The sequence below is a fragment of the Cryptomeria japonica genome, unplaced genomic scaffold (genome assembly GCF_030272615.1).
Source record: "Cryptomeria japonica unplaced genomic scaffold, Sugi_1.0 HiC_scaffold_309, whole genome shotgun sequence".
NCBI classification, from domain to species: domain Eukaryota; kingdom Viridiplantae; phylum Streptophyta; class Pinopsida; order Cupressales; family Cupressaceae; genus Cryptomeria; species Cryptomeria japonica.
In genome coordinates this window covers 135001-154655 of record NW_026729131.1, presented here as the reverse complement: position 1 = coordinate 154655, position 19655 = coordinate 135001, and the positions used below count along the sequence as shown (strand labels likewise).

Below are 19655 nucleotides of genomic sequence, written 5' to 3'. Positions count from 1 at the left end.
GAGCCTCACCGCATAGCAATCGGGGTGCGAGGCGAGGGATGCGGCGAGAAGGACCCAACGGCTACACGGAAGAGGCTTCGGGGCCGCCTCGGAATGGTCCAAGCATCGGACGCGCTTGGGGCGACTACCAGTGACAACCCCTTATCCCGCGACGCGTCCGATACACAGATAGTTCCAAGGCGGCCGAGGAGCCTCACCGCATAGCAATCGGGGTGCGAGGCGAGGGATGCGGCGAGAAGGACCCAACGGCTACACGGAAGAGGCTTCGGGGCCGCCTCGGAATGGTCCAAGCATCGGACGCGCTTGGGGCGACTACCAGTGACAACCCCTTATCCCGCGACGCGTCCGATACACAGATAGTTCCAAGGCGGCCGAGGAGCCTCACCGCATAGCAATCGGGGTGCGAGGCGAGGGATGCGGCGAGAAGGACCCAACGGCTAGACGGAAGAGGCTTCGGGTCCGCCTCGGAATGGTCCAAGCATCGGACGCGCTTGGGGCGACTACCAGTGACAACCCCTTATCCCGCGACGCGTCCGATACACAGATAGTTCCAAGGCGGCCGAGGAGCCTCACCGCATAGCAATCGGGGTGCGAGGCGAGGGATGCGGCGAGAAGGACCCAACGGCTAGACGGAAGAGGCTTCGGGTCCGCCTCGGAATGGTCCAAGCATCGGACGCGCTTGGGGCGACTACCAGTGACAACCCCTTATCCCGCGACGCGTCCGATACACAGATAGTTCCAAGGCGGCCGAGGAGCCTCACCGCATAGCAATCGGGGTGCGAGGCGAGGGATGCGGCGAGAAGGACCCAACGGCTAGACGGAAGAGGCTTCGGGTCCGCCTCGGAATGGTCCAAGCATCGGACGCGCTTGGGGCGACTACCAGTGACAACCCCTTATCCCGCGACGCGTCCGATACACAGATAGTTCCGAGGCGGCCGAGGAGCCTCACCGCATAGCAATCGGGGTGCGAGGCGAAGGATGCGGCGAGAAGGACCCAACGGCTAGACGGAAGAGGCTTCGGGTCCGCCTCGGAATGGTCTAAGCATCGGACGCGCTTGGGGCGACTACCAGTGACAACCCCTTATCCCGCGACGCGTCCGATACACAGATAGTTCCAAGGCGGCCGAGGAGCCTCACCGCATAGCAATCGGGGTGCGAGGCGAGGGATGCGGCGAGAAGGACCCAACGGCTAGACGGAAGAGGCTTCAGGGCCGCCTCGGAATGGTCCAAGCATCGAACGCGCTTGGGGCGACTACCAGTGACAACCCCTTATCCCGCGACGCGTCCGATACACAGATAGTTCCGAGGCGGCCGAGGAGCCTCACCGCATAGCAATCGGGGTGCGAGGCGAGGGATGCGGCGAGAAGGACCCAACGGCTAGACGGAAGAGGCTTCAGGGCCGCCTCGGAATGGTCCAAGCATCGGACGCGCTTGGGGCGACTACCAGTGACAACCCCTTATCCCGCGACGCGTCCGATACACAGATAGTTCCGAGGCGGCCGAGGAGCCTCACCGCATAGCAATCGGGGTGCGAGGCGAGGGATGCGGCGAGAAGGACCCAACGGCTAGACGGAAGAGGCTTCAGGGCCGCCTCGGAATGGTCCAAGCATCGGACGCGCTTGGGGCGACTACCAATGACAACCCCTTATCCCGCGACGCGTCCGATACACAGATAGTTCCGAGGCGGCCGAGGAGCCTCACCGCATAGCAATCGGGGTGCGAGGCGAGGGATGCGGCGAGAAGGACCCAACGGCTAGACGGAAGAGGCTTCAGGGCCGCCTCGGAATGGTCCAAGCATCGGACGCGCTTGGGGCGACTACCAGTGACAACCCCTTATCCCGCGACGCGTCCGATACACAGATAGTTCCGAGGCGGCCGAGGAGCCTCACCGCATAGCAATCGGGGTGCGAGGCGAGGGATGCGGCGAGAAGGACCCAACGGCTAGACGGAAGAGGCTTCAGGGCCGCCTCGGAATGGTCCAAGCATCAGACGCGCTTGGGGCGACTACCGTTGCCAACCCCTTATCCCGCGATGCGTCTGATACACAGATAGTTCCGAGGCGGCCGAGGAGCCTCACCGCATAGCAATCGGGTTGCGAGGCAGATTATTGGGAAGGGAACCCCCTGGGATGCGGCTCAAGCAGTGCCCAAAGGGACTGGAATGCGGAATCACATCGAGAGACCCAAATGCTATACGAGGGCTCAAATCGAATTATCGATTTGGCCACGACATGGACGCATCGGAACGACTACCTTTGCCGAACCACTCGCAATTGCATCCATACCGAAACCAATAGACATTTCCGTTAGAGCCCTCGCATAGCATTCGGGAATCTCGCATGCCCCTCTAAATCGACCAATGCTGGCGCTCAATGAAAATCCGAGCGCTACCACCGTTCGAGCGCCAGCATTGGTCGAGTTAGAGGGGCACGGGGGAGAATGCTCCAGTCAACACCTCCCCTATATAAGTTATTTGTCCGATTCTCGCACAACCGTAGTCTGCCTCGTCGAATCAAACAACGGTCCCAGATTCTGACTTCCGTTCCGTAGAGACCCAAAAGCTAGATGGAGGCTCGCAAGAAAGAGAGTCGGCGCATAGCAATCGGGTTTCTCGAACGTTTAGGGACCGAGCTCACTTGCGGATAGGGCAAAATCCGCCAAGCAACCCAAAAGCTAGACGGGGGCTCGAATCGAATCGCCTAGGCGGCCACAACAACGACGTGTTGGATCGACTACCAGTGCCAAACCATTCAGCAAGACTAGTCTGTGTCGAGGCCGGATAGAGATTCTCAGAGAGCGCCCGCATAGCATTTAGGAGACCTGCCGCGTCCCTCACACTCGACAAATGGTGGTGCACGTTTATAAATCCGAGCGATCCCAACCCTTTCAAGCACCAACATCGGTCGAGATAGAGGGGCACGGAGGGGGCTGCGTGAGACAACACAGTCCCCTATATAAGTTATTTGTCCGATTCTCACACATCCGAAGAATGGTCATCAAATCGGACAACAGCCCAAACTTCCGACTTCCGTCCCAGAAAGCCCAAGAGCTATCTAAAACGTTCATGGCCGGAACTCGATCGCGGCTATACCAGTCCGCCAAGCAACCCAAAAGCTAGACTGGAGCTCTAGTCGAATCACCTCTGTGGCCATTGCAAGGACGTGTTGGAGCGACTACCATTGCCGAACCATTCCGCAGGTCGAGTCCATACCAAGGCCGCATAGAGATTCACGATGAGCTCCTGCATAGCAATCAGGAGACTTGCCGTGTCCATCACAATCGATAAATCCTGGTGCAAGATTTTTGCATCCGAGCGCTCCAACCAGTCGAGCACCAGCATCAATCGACATAAACGGGCACGGGGGGAGGATGCTCGAGAACACTACCTCCCCTATATAAGTTATTTGTCCGATTCTCAAGCAGCCGAAGTCTGGTCATCGAATCGGGTCAAAGACCACAACTTCCGACTTTACCCACAATGCAAGTCATCGAATCGAACATCGGCCCCCGAGTCGGACTCCATGCGTATGTCAGGTCATCGGACCCAAATTCCGCCTTCCTGCGCATGGCGGGCCATCAATATCAACTCGGTCATCGGACCCAAACTCCGCCTTTTTGCGTATGGCACGCCTTCAAATCGGTCATCGGACCCAAATTCCGCCTTCCTGTGCATGGCGGGCCATCAACATCAACTCGGTCATCGGACCCAAATTCCGCCTTTCTGCGCATGGCACGCCATCAACTCGGTCATCGGACCCAAATTCCGCCTTCCTGCGCATGGCAGGTCATCGGACACAAATTCAGACCTCGCCAATATGCCTACGTATCGAATCGGTCATCGGACCCAACTTCCGACTTCATCCATACTGTAGGGTCTTTGAGGTTGGCGCGGTGCGCTCAACCCAGGGAGTCGACCCATCGAAGCATACACCTCCCCTATATAAGCTATTTGTCCGATTCCCACACCTGTGTAGTTTGCACCTCTGACCAGGACATCGACCCCAACTTCCGAACTCGACTGCAACGACGGCACCAGCGCCTTGGTGCGCACCTTGCGACGCACAGTCCCAACATTCGCCTTCCTGCACATGGCAGGTCATCGGACCCAAATTCCGACCTCGCGAGTATGCCTACATATCGAATCGGTCATCGGACCCAACTTCCGACTTCATCCATACCGTAGGGTCTTTGAGGTTGGCGCGGTGCGCTCAACCCGGGGAGTCGACCCAACGAAGCATACACCTCCCCTATATAAGCTATTTGTCCGATTCCCACACCTGTGTAGTTTGCACCTCCGATCAAGACATCGACCCCAACTTCCGAACTCGCCTCCAACGACCGAACCAGCGCCTTGGTGCGCACCTTGCAACGCACAGTGCCAACATTCGCCTTCCTGCACGTGGCAGGTCATCGGACCCAAATTCCGACCTCGCGAGTATGCCTACATATCGAATCGGTCATCGGACCCAACTTCCGACTTCATCCATACCGTAGGGTCTTTGAGGTTGGCGCGGTGCGCTCAACCCGGGGAGTCGACCCAACGAAGCATACACCTCCCCTATATAAGCTATTTGTCCGATTCCCACACCTGTGTAGCTTGCACCTCCGATCAGGACATCGACCCCAACTTCCGAACTCGACTAAAAAGACCGCACCAGCGCCTTGGTGTGCACCTTGCAACGCACAGTGTCAACATTCGCCTTCCTGCACATGGCAGGTCATCGGACCCAAATTCCGACCTCATGAGCATACCTACTAATCGAATTGGTCATCGGACCCAACTTCCGACTTCATCCATACCGTAGGGTCTTTGAGGTTGGCGCGGTGCGCTCAACCTGGGGAGTCGACCCATCGAAGCATACACCTCCCCTATATAAGCTATTTGTCCGATTCCGACACCTGTGTAGTTTGCACCTCCGCTCAGGACATCGACCCCAACTTCCGAACTCGCCTGCAACGACCGAACCAGCGCCTTGGTGCGCACCAAAAGTGCGCACTTTTGGAGGGCACTTTTGTGCGCTCCAAAGGTGCGCACTTTTGGAGGGCACTTTTCTGCGCTCCAAAGGTGCGCACTTTTGGAGGGCACTTTTTGGAGGGCACTTTTCTGCGCTCCAAAGGTGCGCACTTTTGGAGGGCACTTTTTGGAGGGCACTTTTCTGCGCTCCAAAGGTGCGCACTTTTGGAGGGCACTTTTTGGAGGGCACTTTTCTGCGCTCCAAAGGTGCGCACTTTTGGAGGGCACTTTTTGGAGGGCACTTTTCTGCGCTCCAAAGGTGCGCACTTTTGGAGGGCACTTTTTGGAGGGCACTTTTCTGCGCTCCAAAGGTGCGCACTTTTGGAGGGCACTTTTCTGCGCTCCAAAGGTGCGCACTTTTGGAGGGCACTTTTTGGAGGGCACTTTTCTGCGCTCCAAAGGTGCGCACTTTTGGAGGGCACTTTTTGGAGGGCACTTTTCTGCGCTCCAAAGGTGCGCACTTTTGGAGGGCACTTTTTGGAGGGCACTTTTCTGCGCTCCAAAGGTGCGCACTTTTGGAGGGCACTTTTGTGCACTCCAAAGGTGCGCACTTTTGGAGGGCACTTTTCCTGTGCTCCAAAGGTGCACACCTAGGTGAGCACCTTCGACCACACCTTGTAGCACACCAAACTCTGACTTTCGACTTCATCCGCAATGCAGGGTCTTTGAGGTTGGCGCAATGCGCACAACCAGGGGAGTCGACCCATCAAACCCAACACCTCCCCTATATAAGCTATTTGTCTGATTCTCATACATGCGTAGCCTGCAGGAGCAATTAGGACATCGACCCCAACTTTCGGCTTCTAAACGAAAACAAGGTCTTTGAGGTTGGTGTAATGCGAACAACTAGGGGAGTCAACCCATCAAACCCAACACCTCCCCTATATAAGCTATTTGTCTGATTCTCATACATGTGTAGTCTACAGGAGCAATTAGGACATCGACCCCAACTTTTGACTTCTTAACGAAAACAAGGTCTTTGAGGTTGACGTAATGCGCACAACCAGGGGAGTCGACCCATCAAACCCAACACCTCCCCTATATAAGCTATTTGTCCGATTCTCATACATGTGTAGCCTGCAGGAGCCATTAGGACATTGACCCCAACTTTTGACTTCTTAACGAAAACAAGGTCTTTGAGGTTGGCGTAATGCGCACAACCAAGGGAGTTGACCCATCAAACCCAACACCTCCCCTATATAAGCTATTTGTCTGATTCTCATACATGTGTAGCCTGCAACAACGATTAGGACATCCACCCCAACTTCTGAATTCGTCTGCGTTGACCGCACCAAAGGTGCACGCCTTGGTGCTCACCAAAATCCGACTTCCGACTTCTTCTGCTATGCGGGGTCTTTGAGGTTGGCGCAGTGCGCACAACCAGGGGAGTCAACCCACCGAATGCAACACCTCCCCTATATAAGCTATTTGTCTGATTCTCATACATGCGTAGACTGCAGCAATGATTAGGACATCCACCCCAACTTTTGACTTCTTAAACAAGACAGGGTCTTTGAAGTTGGTGCAGTGCACACAACCAGGGGAGTCGACCCATCAAACGCAACACCTCCCCTATATAAAGCTATTTGTCCGATTCTCATACGTGTAGTCTGCAGCAGCGATTAGGACATCGACCCCAACTTCCGAATTCGTTTGCATTGACCGCACCAAAGGTGCACGCCTTGGTGTGCACCCTGGAGTGCACTTTGGTGCTCACCTCGGTGCACACTTTGGTGTGCACCTCGGTGTGCACCAAAGGTGCGCACCTTGGAGCGCACCAAAGGTGTACACTTTGGAGCGCACCACATAGGGTCTTTGAGAGGTTGGCGCAGTGCGCACACCAAGGTGGGTGTTGAGGTGCGTGCCGAGGTGGGTGGGTGCTAGGGTGCGCTCCATGGTGGGTGCCAGGGTGGGTGCGTGCTAGGGTGGATTCCAAAGAGGGTCATAGGGTGGGTGCCAAGGTGGGTTGGTGATATAGTGGGTTCAAAGGTGGGTACTAGGGTGGGTTCCAAGGTGGGTCACAAGTTGGGTGCCAGGATGCGTGGGTGTTAGGTTGGGTGCCAAGGTGGGCTCCTGCGTGGGTGGGTGCTAGGGTGGGTTTCAAGGTGGACGCGAGGGCGGGTGCCAAGGTGGGTAACAAGTTGGGTGTTAGGATGGGTGAGTGCTAGAGTGGGTGCCAAGGTGGGTGGGTGCTAAGGTGGATGCCAAGGTGGTTCACAGGGTGGGTGGGTTCTAGGGTGAGTTCCAAGGTGGGTCACAGGTTCAGTGCTAGGGTGGGTGTCAAGGCGGGTGTCGAGGTGCCTGGGTGCTAGGGTGTGGATGCCAATGTGGGTCATAGGGTGGGTACTAGGGTGGGCTGCAATGTGGGTGCCAAGGTGGGTAACATGCTCGGTGGGTTCTAAATTGGGTGCCAGGGTGGGTGTGCACCCACCTTGCCCGAGGTGGGTGCCAAGGTGCCAGTGTGGGTGGGTGCTAAGGTGGATGCCAAGGTGGGTGAGAAGGTGGGTGATAGGTTGAGTGGTAGGATGGGTGGGTGCCAAGATGGGTCACAGGGTGGGTGCAAGGGTGGGTAGGTGCTAGGGTTGGTGTCAGGGTGGGTGGGTGCTAGGTTGGGTTCCAAGGTGGGTGCGAGGGTGAGTGTCAAGGTGGGTCACAGGTTAGGTGCTAGGATGGGTGAGTGCTAGGGTGCAAAGGTGCCAGGGTGGGTGCTAGGATGGGTCGATGCTAGGGTGAGTGGCAAGGTGGGTCCACAAGTGTCAAGGTGGGTGCCGAGGTGGGTGCCAAGTCGGCGACTGCTATGGTGGATGCCAAGGTGGGTCACGGGGTGGGTGCCAAGTTGCTAGGTTGGGTTCCAAGGTGGGTGCCAACGTGGGTGCTAGGGTGCGTGGGTTAAAGGGTGTGTCACAACGTGGGTGCCAGGATGGGTGCGCACCCACACTGGCCAAGACGGGTGCGGGTGCAAGGTTGGGTTCCAAGCCCGGTCACAGGCTGGGTGCTAGGATGGGTGGGTGCCAAGGTGGGCACCAGGGTGGGTGCACCCACCCTGGCCAAGGTGGGTCACGGGGTGGGTCCTAGGGTGGGTAACGGGGTGGGTACTAAGGTGCGTGCCAAGGTGGGTCATAGGGTGGGTGCCAAGGTGGGCACCAGGGTGGGTGTGCACCAACCCTAGCCAGGGTAGGTCACGGGGTGGTTGTCGGGGTGGGCGTCAAGGAGCCAAGGTGGGTGGCAAGTAGCCAAGTTGCGTGCCAAGGTGGGTGTCGGGGTGGGTGCCAAGGATCCAAGGTGGGTGCCAAGGAACCAAGGTGGGTGTCTGGGTGGGTGCCGAGGTGGGAGCCAGGGTGGGTCCCAAGGTGAGTGCAAAGGTGGGTGCCAGGGTCAAGGTGAGTGCCAATGTGGGTTCCAAGGTGCCAGGGTCAGGGTGAGTGCCAATGTGGGTTCAAAGGTGCTAAGTTGGGTGCGAGGTTGGGTGCGAGGGTGGGTGGGTGCCAAGGTGTGCTAGGTGGAAGCCCGGGTGGGTCGGCATCCCATGGGTGTCGAGTTGGGTGCCTGATGGGTGCTTCTTGTCAAGTTTTAGTCGTCGGGACTCATTTCGAGCCTTAGAGGTCGTTTCTTGTCCGGTTGCCCTGTCTTCGACCTGGGAACCCAATTTTGGTCCTCGGGTCCCATTTTTTTTTGTCTCGCATCCCACTTTTGGCCTGTGGCCTTTTCGGGGTCGATTCTCGTTTTGGGCATCAGAGCATGTTTCTTCTCCTAAAACCCAATATTTGTTTATTAAGTCTCGGAACACATTTTTGTTCTCGTGGACCCATCATGGGTCTTGGAACGCATTTGTGGTCCTTGGGTCCCATTTTGCATCCCGAAACTTGTGTTTTGGTGCTTGATCCCTATTTTGGGTGCCCACCTTGCACCAAGTGCGCACCCGGGGCAAACCGAGCGCCTTGGTGCACCGGGGCAAGATCGAGCGTGCACCCGAGGCGCCCCGAACATGCACCAAGGTGCACTCGGCCCACATGTGAGCGCAGGTCGTTGCGCCCGAGGTGGTGTGTGGGCACCGCGTTGCAGACGGGACACTGCACGCACACGACGCCCCCTCCAGGTGCACGCACGTAGGCCGGGCCGGGTGCACACCCGACGCCCTAGCAAGGTGCGCGCACCCGGGCAGGGCTCACACTTGGCGAACGGGGCGCACTTCGCGAGGGAGGGTGTGCACCTCGACGGGGGTGGGTGGCCGGGGTGGATTCGCACGTGGGTCGCGGTTTGCTAAGTACACACTGCGACAAGCTCATAACGGGTGCGATCATACCAGCATTAGTGCACCGGATCCCATCAGAACTCCGCAGTTAAGCGCGCTTGGGCCGGAGTAGTACTGGGATGGGTGACCTCCCGGGAAGTCCCGGTGTTGCACCCTTTTTTAGTTTTTCGCCGGGCGTCGCAATGCTATTTGAATAAACCTTTTGCCCGTTTGCGTTCTCGTCGGGGCCGGGCCGGGCCGGGGTGCGCTGCCCGCACTACCGCGCGCGCGGGGGGCGACACCGAGCGCGCACCCGAGGCACCCCGAGCACACAGGCCACGGTGCAACCCGGGCGTTGTGCGCGCACCCCGGTGCGCCCGAGGTGCTGCGCGCGCACCCAGGTGAAATCGGTGTGCACCTCGGCCAGTGCGCGCTCGGTCGAGTCGCGCACGTTGGCCAAGGTGCACGGTGATGTTTCTTACTCTAAGGTTCCGCACCAGACGCCCGGGACAGGTGAGCGAAGCTGGGCGGGGCCGGGTGCGCGGCCGGGGCAGGTGCACGCAGCTGGAGAGAGCTTTGGAGCACACTTCGGAGCGCACCAATGATGCGCTCCATTCAAAAGTTTCCTGAAAAGGCAAAAAAAGTTGAGATTATAGAATTTCCCACTTGAGAGATTGTAAAAAAAAAAAATTTAAAATGAAGGAAACGCGGGTGCCAAGGTGTGCGCAGCCCAGCCAAGGTGTGCGCACCAAGGCGCCCACCCTGGCGAAGGTGCACGCAAGGTGCGCACCCGAGGCAAACCGGACAATTAACCCAACTTTCGACTTCGCGCGCACCTTGGAGCGCACTTCGGAGCGCTCCTTGGTGCGCACCAATCTTGGGCACCTCGGAGTGCACCATGGCGCCCACCAAGGTGCGCACCCGGGGCAAACCGAGCTCCGACTTCGTGCGCACCTTGGAGCGCACGAAAGGTGCGCACCATGGCGCCCACCAAGGTGCGCAGCCCAGCCAAGGCGTGCGCATCAAGGTGCGCACCCTGGCGAAGGTGCGCACCCGGGGCAAACCGAGCTCCGACTTCGTGCGCACCTTGGAGCGCACAAAAGGTGCGCAACCCAGCCAAGGTGTGCGCACCCCGGTCAAACCGAGCTCCGAATCGTGCGCACCAGAGGTGCACGCCATCGTGCGCACCTTGGAGCACACTTCGGAGCCCTCCTTGGTGCGCGCCGATGTTGCGCACCTCGGAGCGCACCCGGGGAAAACAATGCAATTAACCCGACTTTCGACTTCGTGGGCACCTCGGAGCGCTCTCGGGTTCGCACCTCGGAGCACACCGAGGTGCGCACCTTTGATGCGCTGCCTTCACCAATTTCCAGAAAAGGCAAGAAAACATTGAGAAGGTGTGCGCACCGAGGTGCCCACCCTGGCGAAGGTGCACGCGAGGTGCGCACCCGGGGCAAACCGGGCTCCGACTTCGTGCACGCCGCACCTTGGAGCACACTTCGGAGCGCTCCTTGGTGCGCACCAGGGCGCGCAACCCAGCCGAGGTGCCCACCCCGGCGAAGGTGCACGCGAGGTGCGCACCCGGGGCAAACCGGGCTCCGACTTCGTGCACGCCATGGTGCCCACCGCGGCGAAGGTGCACGCGAGGTGCGCACCCGGGGCAAACCGGGCTCCGACTTCGTGCACGCCGCACCTTGGAGCACACTTCGGAGCGCTCCTTGGTGCGCACCATGGTGCCCACCAGGGCGCGCAACCCCGCCGAAGGTGCACGCGAGGTGCGCACCCGGGGCAAACCGGGCTCCGACTTCGTGCACGCCGCACCTTGGAGCACACTTCGGAGCGCTCCTTGGTGCGCACCATGGTGCCCACCAGGGCGCGCAACCCCGCCGAAGGTGCACGCGAGGTGCGCACCCGGGGCAAACCGGGCTCCGACTTCGTGCACGCCATGGTGCGCACCGCGGCGAAGGTGCGCACCCGGGGCAAACCGGGCTCCGACTTCGTGCACGCCGCACCTTGGAGCACACTTCGGAGCGCTCCTTGGTGCGCACCAGGGCGCGCAACCCAGCCGAGGTGCCCACCCCGGCGAAGGTGCACGCGAGGTGCGTACCCGGGGCAAACCGGGCTCCGACTTCGTGCACGCCGCACCTTGGAGCACACTTCGGAGCGCTCCTTGGTGCGCACCATGGTGCCCACCAGGCCGCGCAACCCAGCCAAGGTGTGCGCACCAAGGTGCACGCGAGGTGCGCACCCGGGGCAAACCGGGGTCCGACTTCGTGCACGCCGCACCTTGGAGCACACATCGGGGCGCTCCCGGGTTCGCACCGGCGTTGCGCACCGTGGTGGGCACCTCGGAGCACACCAAGGTGGGCAGCGAGGTGCGCACCTTTGATGCGATGCCTTCACTAATTTCCATAAAAGGCAAAAAAAAAACGAGATTTTAAAATTTCCGTTTTGAAAGATAGTGAGAAAAAGGGAATGCTGGTGCCATCTTGAGCCCGCTCTGGTGCGCAGCCCAGCCAAGGTGTGCGCACCAAGGTGCCCACCCTGGCGAAGGTGCGCGCCCGGGCAATTAACCCAACTTCCAACTTCGCGCGCGCCAGGGTGGGAGCGCACCCAACAACCGGGCCTGGGAAGAGCCAATGCGAGAAACCCCACCAAACGCTCTGACAAAAAAAGAGGGGGCGCTCCAGTAACCCCGCTTCGGAGCGCACCCTGGGCAAACCCAGCCAAGGTGCCCACCCCGGCCAAGGTGCAGGCGAGGTGCGCACCCGGGGCAAACCGGGCTCCGACAACGTGCACGCCGCACCTTGGAGCACACTTCGTAGCGCTCCCGGGTGCGCACCTCAGAGCACACCAAGGTGGGCAGCGAGGTGCGCACCTTTGATGCGCTGCCTTCACTAATTTCCAGAAAAGGCAAAAAAAAAAGGAGATTTTAAAATTTCCGTTTTGAAAGATAGTGAAAAAAACGGAACGCGCGTGCCATCTTGAGCCCGCCCTGGTGCGCAGCCCAGGTAAGGTGCCCACCCTGGCAAAGGTGCGCACCCGGGCAATTAACCCTACTTCCGACTTCGTGCGCGCCAGGGTGGCAACCGGGCCTCGGAAGAGCCAATGCGAGAAACCCCACCAAACGCTCCGACAAAAAAAGAGGCGGCGCTCCAATAACCCCGCTTCGGAGCGCAGCCGGGGCAAACCCAGCCAAGGTGCCCACCCCGACGAAGGTGCACGCGAGGTGCGCACCCGGGGCAAACCGGGCTCCGACAACGTGCACGCAGCACCTTGGAGCACACTTCGAAGCACTCCCGGGTGCCCACCGGCGTTGCGCACCGTGGTGGGCAGCGAGGTGCGCACCTTTGATGCGCTGCCTTCACTAATTTCCAGAAAAAGGCAAAAAAAAATGAGATTTTAAAATTTCCGTTTTGAAAGATAGTGAAAAAAAAGGAACGCGGGTGCCATCTTGAGCCCGCCCTGGTGCGCAGCCCAGGCAAGGCATGCGCACCAAGGTGCCCACCCGAGGTGCACACCCGGGGCAAACCGGGCTCCGACTTCGTGCAGGCCGCACCTTGGAGCACACTTCGGAGCGCTCCTTGGTGCGCACCATGGTGCCCACCAGGGCGCGCAACCCAGCCAAGGTCTGCACACCAAGGTGCCCACCCCGGCGAAGGTGCACGCGAGGTGCGCACCCGGGGCAAACCGGGCTCCGACTTCGTGCACGCCATGGTGCCCACCGCGGCGAAGGTGCACGCGAGGTGCGCACCCGGGGCAAACCGGGCTCCGACTTCGTGCACGCCGCACCTTGGAGCACACTTCGGAGCGCTCCTTGGTGCGCACCATGGTGCCCACCAGGGCGCGCAACCCAGCCAAGGTGTGCGCACCAAGGTGCACGCGAGGTGCGCACCCGGGGCAAACCGGGGTCCGACTTCGTGCACGCCGCACCTTGGAGCACACATCGGAGCGCTCCCAGGTTCGCACCAGCGTTGCGCACCTTTGATGCGCTGCCTTCACTAATTTCCAGAAAAGGCAAAAAAAAACGAGATTTTAAAATTTCCGTTCTGAAAGATAGTGAAAAAAACGGAACGCGGGTGCCATCTTGAGCCCTTCCTGGTGCGCACCCCAGGCAAGTTGTGCGCACCAAGGTGCCCACCCTGGCGGAGGTGCGCGCCCGGGGCAATCCGGGCTCCGACTTCGTGCACTGCATGGTGCCCACCAAGGCGCGCAACCCAGCCAAGGTGCCCACCGCAGCGAAGGTGCACGCGAGGTGCGCACGCGAGGTGCACACCCGGGGCAAACCGGGCTCCGACTTCGTGCACGCCGCACCTTGGAGCACACTTCAGAGCGCTCCTTGGTGCGCACCAGGGCGCGCAACCCAGCCGAGGTGCCCACCCCGGCGAAGGTGCACGCGAGGTGCGCACCCGGGGCAAACCGGGCTCCGACTTCGTGCACGCCATGGTGCCCACCGCGGCGAAGGTGCGCACCCGGGGCAAACCGGGCTCCGACTTCGTGCACGCCGCACCTTGGAGCACACTTCGGAGCGCTCCTTGGTGCGCACCATGGTGCCCACCAGGCCGCGCAACCCAGCCAAGGTGTGCGCACCAAGGTGCACGCGAGGTGCGCACCCGGGGCAAACCGGGGTCCGACTTCGTGCACGCCGCACCTTGGAGCACACATCGGGGCGCTCCCGGGTTCGCACCGGCGTTGCGCACCGTGGTGGGCACCTCGGAGCACACCAAGGTGGGCAGCGAGGTGCGCACCTTTGATGCGATGCCTTCACTAATTTCCATAAAAGGCAAAAAAAAAACGAGATTTTAAAATTTCCGTTTTGAAAGATAGTGAGAAAAAGGGAATGCTGGTGCCATCTTGAGCCCGCCCTGGTGCGCAGCCCAGCCAAGGTTTGCGCACCAAGGTGCCCACCCTGGCGAAGGTGCGCGCCCGGGCAATTAACCCAACTTCCAACTTCGCGCGCGCCAGGGTGGGAGCGCACCCAACAACCGGGCCTGGGAAGAGCCAATGCGAGAAACCCCACCAAACTCTCTGACAAAAAAAGAGGGGGCGCTCCAGTAACCCCGCTTCGGAGCGCACCCTGGGCAAACCCAGCCAAGGTGCCCACCCCGGCCAAGGTGCAGGCGAGGTGCGCACCCGGGGCAAACCGGGCTCCGACAACGTGCACGCCGCACCTTGGAGCACACTTCGTAGCGCTCCCGGGTGCGCACCTCAGAGCACACCAAGGTGGGCAGCGAGGTGCGCACCTTTGATGCGCTGCCTTCACTAATTTCCAGAAAAGGCAAAAAAAAAAGGAGATTTTAAAATTTCCGTTTTGAAAGATAGTGAAAAAAACGGAACGCGCGTGCCATCTTGAGCCCGCCCTGGTGCGCAGCCCAGGTAAGGTGCCACCCTGGCAAAGGTGCGCACCCGGGCAATTAACCCTACTTCCGACTTCGTGCGCGCCAGGGTGGCAACCGGGCCTCGGAAGAGCCAATGCGAGAAACCCCACCAAACGCTCCGACAAAAAAAGAGGCGGCGCTCCAATAACCCCGCTTCGGAGCGCAGCCGGGGCAAACCAAGCCAAGGTGCCCACCCCGACGAAGGTGCACGCGAGGTGCGCACCCGGGGCAAACCGGGCTCCGACAACGTGCACGCAGCACCTTGGAGCACACTTCGAAGCACTCCCGGGTGCCCACCGGCGTTGCGCACCGTGGTGGGCAGCGAGGTGCGCACCTTTGATGCGCTGCCTTCACTAATTTCCAGAAAAAGGCAAAAAAAAATGAGATTTTAAAATTTCCGTTTTGAAAGATAGTGAAAAAAAAGGAACGCGGGTGCCATCTTGAGCCCGCCCTGGTGCGCAGCCCAGGCAAGGCATGCGCACCAAGGTGCCCACCCGAGGTGCACACCCGGGGCAAACCGGGCTCCGACTTCGTGCAGGCCGCACCTTGGAGCACACTTCGGAGCGCTCCTTGGTGCGCACCATGGTGCCCACCAGGGCGCACCCGAGGCAAACCGGGCTCCGACTTCGTGCACGCCGCACCTTGGAGCACACATCGGAGCGCTCCCAGGTTCGCACCAGCGTTGCGCACCTTTGATGCGCTGCCTTCACTAATTTCCAGAAAAGGCAAAAAAAAACGATATTTTAAAATTTCCGTTCTGAAAGATAGTGAAAAAAACGGAACGCGGGTGCCATCTTGAGCCCTTCCTGATGCGCAGCCCAGGCAAGTTGTGCGCACCAAGGTGCCCACCCTGGCGGAGGTGCGCGCCCGGGGCAAACCGGGCTCCGACTTCGTGCACTGCATGGTGCCCACCAAGGCGCGCAACCCAGCCAAGGTGCCCACCGCAGCGAAGGTGCACGCGAGGTGCGCACCCGAGGTGCACACCCGGGGCAAACCGGGCTCCGACTTCGTGCACGCCGCACCTTGGAGCACACTTCAGAGCGCTCCTTGGTACGCACCAGGGCGCGCAACCCAGCCAAGGTGCTCACCCCGGCGAAGGTGCACGCGAGGTGCGCACCCGGGGCAAACCGGGCTCGGACTTCGTGCACGCCGCACCTTGGAGCACACATCGGAGCGCTCCCGGGTTCGCACCAGCATTGCGCACCTTTGATGCGCTGCCTTCACTAATTTCCAGAAAAGGCAAAAAAAAGAAAAAAATGAGATTTTAAAATTTCCGTTTTGAAAGATAGTAAAAAAAACGGAACGCGGGTGCCATCTTGAGCCCGCCCTGGTGTGCAGCCCAGGCAAGTTGTGCGCACCAAGGCACCCACCCTGGCCAAGGTGGGTCACGGGGTGGGTCCTAGGGTGGGTAACGGGGTGGGTACTAAGGTGCGTGCCAAGGTGGGTCATAGGGTGGGTGCCAAGGTGGGCACCAGGGTGGGTGTGCACCAACCCTAGCCAGGGTAGGTCACGGGGTGGTTGTCGGGGTGGGCGTCAAGGAGCCAAGGTGGGTGGCAAGTAGCCAAGTTGCGTGCCAAGGTGGGTGTCGGGGTGGGTGCCAAGGATCCAAGGTGGGTGCCAAGGAACCAAGGTGGGTGTCTGGGTGGGTGCCGAGGTGGGAGCCAGGGTGGGTCCCAAGGTGAGTGCAAAGGTGGGTGCCAGGGTCAAGGTGAGTGCCAATGTGGGTTCCAAGGTGCCAGGGTCAGGGTGAGTGCCAATGTGGGTTCAAAGGTGCTAAGTTGGGTGCGAGGTTGGGTGCGAGGGTGGGTGGGTGCCAAGGTGTGCTAGGTGGAAGCCCGGGTGGGTCGGCATCCCATGGGTGTCGAGTTGGGTGCCTGATGGGTGCTTCTTGTCAAGTTTTAGTCGTCGGGACTCATTTCGAGCCTTAGAGGTCGTTTCTTGTCCGGTTGCCCTGTCTTCGACCTGGGAACCCAATTTTGGTCCTCGGGTCCCATTTTTTTTTGTCTCGCATCCCACTTTTGGCCTGTGGCCTTTTCGGGGTCGATTCTCGTTTTGGGCATCAGAGCATGTTTCTTCTCCTAAAACCCAATATTTGTTTATTAAGTCTCGGAACACATTTTTGTTCTCGTGGACCCATCATGGGTCTTGGAACGCATTTGTGGTCCTTGGGTCCCATTTTGCATCCCGAAACTTGTGTTTTGGTGCTTGATCCCTATTTTGGGTGCCCACCTTGCACCAAGTGCGCACCCGGGGCAAACCGAGCGCCTTGGTGCACCGGGGCAAGATCGAGCGTGCACCCGAGGCGCCCCGAACATGCACCAAGGTGCACTCGGCCCACATGTGAGCGCAGGTCGTTGCGCCCGAGGTGGTGTGTGGGCACCGCGTTGCAGACGGGACACTGCACGCACACGACGCCCCCTCCAGGTGCACGCACGTAGGCCGGGCCGGGTGCACACCCGACGCCCTAGCAAGGTGCGCGCACCCGGGCAGGGCTCACACTTGGCGAACGGGGCGCACTTCGCGAGGGAGGGTGTGCACCTCGACGGGGGTGGGTGGCCGGGGTGGATTCGCACGTGGGTCGCGGTTTGCTAAGTACACACTGCGACAAGCTCATAACGGGTGCGATCATACCAGCGTTAGTGCACCGGATCCCATCAGAACTCCGCAGTTAAGCGCGCTTGGGCCGGAGTAGTACTGGGATGGGTGACCTCCCGGGAAGTCCCGGTGTTGCACCCTTTTTTAGTTTTTCGCCGGGCGTCGCAATGCTATTTGAATAAACCTTTTGCCCGTTTGCGTTCTCGTCGGGGCCGGGCCGGGCCGGGGTGCGCTGCCCGCACTACCGCGCGCGCGGGGGCGACACCGAGCGCGCACCCGAGGCGCCCCGAGCACACAGGCCACGGTGCAACCCGGGCGTTGTGCGCGCACCCCGGTGCGCCCGAGGTGCTGCGCGCGCACCCAGGTGAAATCGGTGTGCACCTCGGCCAGTGCGCGCTCGGTCGAGTCGCGCACGTTGGCCAAGGTGCACGGTGATGTTTCTTACTCTAAGGTTCCGCACCAGACGCCCGGGACAGGTGAGCGAAGCTGGGCGGGGCCGGGTGCGCGGCCGGGGCAGGTGCACGCAGCTGGAGAGAGCTTTGGAGCACACTTCGGAGCGCACCAATGATGCGCTCCATTCAAAAGTTTCCTGAAAAGGCAAAAAAAGTTGAGATTATAGAATTTCCCACTTGAGAGATTGTAAAAAAAAAAAATTTAAAATGAAGGAAACGCGGGTGCCAAGGTGTGCGCAGCCCAGCCAAGGTGTGCGCACCAAGGCGCCCACCCTGGCGAAGGTGCACGCAAGGTGCGCACCCGAGGCAAACCGGACAATTAACCCAACTTTCGACTTCGCGCGCACCTTGGAGCGCACTTCGGAGCGCTCCTTGGTGCGCACCAATCTTGGGCACCTCGGAGTGCACCATGGCGCCCACCAAGGTGCGCACCCGGGGCAAACCGAGCTCCGACTTCGTGCGCACCTTGGAGCGCACGAAAGGTGCGCACCATGGCGCCCACCAAGGTGCGCAGCCCAGCCAAGGCGTGCGCATCAAGGTGCGCACCCTGGCGAAGGTGCGCACCCGGGGCAAACCGAGCTCCGACTTCGTGCGCACCTTGGAGCGCACAAAAGGTGCGCAACCCAGCCAAGGTGTGCGCACCCCGGTCAAACCGAGCTCCGAATCGTGCGCACCAGAGGTGCACGCCATCGTGCGCACCTTGGAGCACACTTCGGAGCCCTCCTTGGTGCGCGCCGATGTTGCGCACCTCGGAGCGCACCCGGGGAAAACAATGCAATTAACCCGACTTTCGACTTCGTGGGCACCTCGGAGCGCTCTCGGGTTCGCACCTCGGAGCACACCGAGGTGCGCACCTTTGATGCGCTGCCTTCACCAATTTCCAGAAAAGGCAAGAAAACATTGAGAAGGTGTGCGCACCGAGGTGCCCACCCTGGCGAAGGTGCACGCGAGGTGCGCACCCGGGGCAAACCGGGCTCCGACTTCGTGCACGCCGCACCTTGGAGCACACTTCGGAGCGCTCCTTGGTGCGCACCAGGGCGCGCAACCCAGCCGAGGTGCCCACCCCGGCGAAGGTGCACGCGAGGTGCGCACCCGGGGCAAACCGGGCTCCGACTTCGTGCACGCCATGGTGCCCACCGCGGCGAAGGTGCACGCGAGGTGCGCACCCGGGGCAAACCGGGCTCCGACTTCGTGCACGCCGCACCTTGGAGCACACTTCGGAGCGCTCCTTGGTGCGCACCATGGTGCCCACCAGGGCGCGCAACCCCGCCGAAGGTGCACGCGAGGTGCGCACCCGGGGCAAACCGGGCTCCGACTTCGTGCACGCCGCACCTTGGAGCACACTTCGGAGCGCTCCTTGGTGCGCACCATGGTGCCCACCAGGGCGCGCAACCCCGCCGAAGGTGCACGCGAGGTGCGCACCCGGGGCAAACCGGGCTCCGACTTCGTGCACGCCATGGTGCGCACCGCGGCGAAGGTGCGCACCCGGGGCAAACCGGGCTCCGACTTCGTGCACGCCGCACCTTGGAGCACACTTCGGAGCGCTCCTTGGTGCGCACCAGGGCGCGCAACCCAGCCGAGGTGCCCACCCCGGCGAAGGTGCACGCGAGGTGCGTACCCGGGGCAAACCGGGCTCCGACTTCGTGCACGCCGCACCTTGGAGCACACTTCGGAGCGCTCCTTGGTGCGCACCATGGTGCCCACCAGGCCGCGCAACCCAGCCAAGGTGTGCGCACCAAGGTGCACGCGAGGTGCGCACCCGGGGCAAACCGGGGTCCGACTTCGTGCACGCCGCACCTTGGAGCACACATCGGGGCGCTCCCGGGTTCGCACCGGCGTTGCGCACCGTGGTGGGCACCTCGGAGCACACCAAGGTGGGCAGCGAGGTGCGCACCTTTGATGCGATGCCTTCACTAATTTCCATAAAAGGCAAAAAAAAAACGAGATTTTAAAATTTCCGTTTTGAAAGATAGTGAGAAAAAGGGA

General features: G+C 60.6%; 2 non-coding genes across 2 annotated transcripts; both read left to right on the top strand.

The window, feature by feature from the left end:
- Positions 1-9302: 9302 nt before the first annotated feature.
- Positions 9303-9421, top strand: LOC131870245 (5S ribosomal RNA). The gene has a single exon (XR_009368568.1). It is a non-coding gene; the product is annotated as a 5S ribosomal RNA (ribosomal RNA).
- A 7818-nt stretch (positions 9422-17239) lies between these two features.
- On the top strand, positions 17240-17358 carry LOC131870267 (5S ribosomal RNA). The gene has a single exon (XR_009368590.1). It is a non-coding gene; the product is annotated as a 5S ribosomal RNA (ribosomal RNA).
- The last annotated feature ends 2297 nt before the right edge of the window (positions 17359-19655 follow it).